The sequence below is a fragment of the Castor canadensis genome, chromosome 3 (assembly GCF_047511655.1).
Source record: "Castor canadensis chromosome 3, mCasCan1.hap1v2, whole genome shotgun sequence".
NCBI classification, from domain to species: Eukaryota; Metazoa; Chordata; class Mammalia; order Rodentia; family Castoridae; genus Castor; species Castor canadensis.
The window spans coordinates 117,425,524-117,427,852 of record NC_133388.1 but is presented as its reverse complement, the minus strand read 5'-3'; positions in this window follow the sequence as shown (position 1 = coordinate 117,427,852).

Sequence of the window (2,329 nt, the reverse complement as noted above, 5' to 3'; positions counted from 1 at the left end):
CTTCCCCATCATGGGCTCCAAACAACATTTATTTCCATAACTTATGCAGCCTACAATGAGCTAAGTCTGTTATGATTCCATGATTCAATTTCAGAACACAAGCCTCATTTATTTCTTTTACTAAACCCAGACCACCATTGCCTATCCCTGTATTCCCCTAGACTTCTCCACTGACTGATAAGGACATTCACTGCAAGAATGACCAGACTGTGCTGGGTGCTGGCAGCTCACACCTATAATCCTAGCTGCTCAGGAGGCAGAGATCAGGAAAATCACAGTTCAAAGCCAGCCTGGGCAAATAGTTCTGAGAGACTATCAGGAAAAACCCTTCACAAAAATAGGGCTGGTGGAGTGGCTCAAGGTGAAGGCCTTGAGTTCAAGGCCCAGTACCACAAGAACAAAACAAAAAAAAAGAATGACCAGGCTGTGGGCCTCATGACTGACACCAGAAATCCTGAAAATATGATGTGTTTTCCTCATATCACTAGCACTTGCCCCTTACAATACACACTGACTCCATGTCTTATTCCAAACCATAGCTTGCCTGAGTCTGTGCCCATCCTTAAAGAATGCTGGAATCCAGGGTATTGCAATAATAGTTCAATTTATCATAGTATTATACATATGGTTCAGATATGTATACACACATATGTTATTGTTGTGTACTAGCAATTTAATTATTCTAAAAAATAGATAATGAGCATAGTACAAAATCCAAAAGTCATAAAAGATAAAGTTCCTGTTTCTCAGATATACCTCCCCTTCCAGGAGGGAACTACTCATAATTTGAGTATAATATACTTTATTATATAACAAATTAATATTAATGCTTAAATATTATGAACATTATTATATTATTGTGTATTAATTAATATTAATATGCAGTAGATTTAAAATAGAGAATATACATACAGCTTTCAACTATATCAAACTCCACACAAATATACATATGTGGATATACATAAATAACAATTAAAACATTGTTATACAATGATCTGAATCTTTTTAAAATTTTAAAATGTTTTGGAGCTTCTTCTATTTGATGCTTTGGTCTGGATCTTAAGTGTCCTCCAAAGATCCATGTGATGAAGGATTGTTCCCCAGGGTGGCACTATTGGGAGGTGGTAGATCCTTTAGGAGATGAGGCAAATGGAAGGCCTTGAGGTCATTAGATGCAGGTTCTTGAAGGGATACGGGGAACCTAACACCTTTCTGTATCTCTGCTTTTTGCTTCCTGGTCGTGGGGTGAGTGGCTTTACTCTGCTCTGCTACTCCCATTGTTATGTGCTGCTTTACCCAAAGCAACAGGCCCAAGGCTGGTGGAATGATTCAAGTGGTAGGACGCCTGCCTACCAAAGCAACAGACCCAACTGATCATGTGCTGAAATCTTCAAAAGTATGAGCTAAAACAGGCCTTTTATTTTATAAGTTAGTTACCTCCGGTATTTGTTATAGTAATAGAAAACTTACTAATACATGTGGATATTATCCCTGAAGACTTACCTAATTTCTCTTAATGACTGTATAATATTTCAGTAGATAAAAATTTAACTTTGTATTTAAATATTCATTGTTTTATTTGTTAATACCAACTTCTTAATCTGTAATGCAATCCCCTGGCTTTCAGTTTATATTTTAGGAACCTCAAATATCACCATAATATTAAAAATAGAAGTGTAAGAACATAGATGCTGAACTCTGAATATGAATGCTAAGAGGCAGGCTTGACTGGCTCTGGAAAGAATTGACATATGGCCCATTCTTTAAAGAATCTATAATCCTACAGGGGGTGGTAAAATTACATAAAGAATTATTTTGTATGGTGGCATTCCCTAAACTATACAAGGATGGAGACTTGCGTTTGATGTTCAGTACTAGTACAGTTACAGTGAAGCAGGCTGGGAAGCTCCCAGGCTGAGGGAAAACACCAGCTCCTTCTATTAAGCCTCACCTTCCTCATCTGAAAAAGGATAATAACATAACCTGTGCCACATAGGGTGCCTGATGTACCTACATCATGTAAATAGCACATCAAAAGTGCTCAAATCTTAATTATAATCAATTTTTATCAGTAGGACTGGGGTTTGAACTCATGACTTGGCTCTTGCAAAACAGATGCTCTACCACTTGGGCCAAGCATCCAGCCCCAATGCTTAAAAGTTAACATTTAAGCATAATGTCTGTAAAATGTGATTGTAACAACTTCCTTGATATTACTAGCCTATTATAATAGGTAATACATATATACATATATTAAGAGAATGTATACATTTTATGTGAGTAAAAACTGAGCTAGTTTTTTAGGTGTCTTACCTATCTTCATATCTCC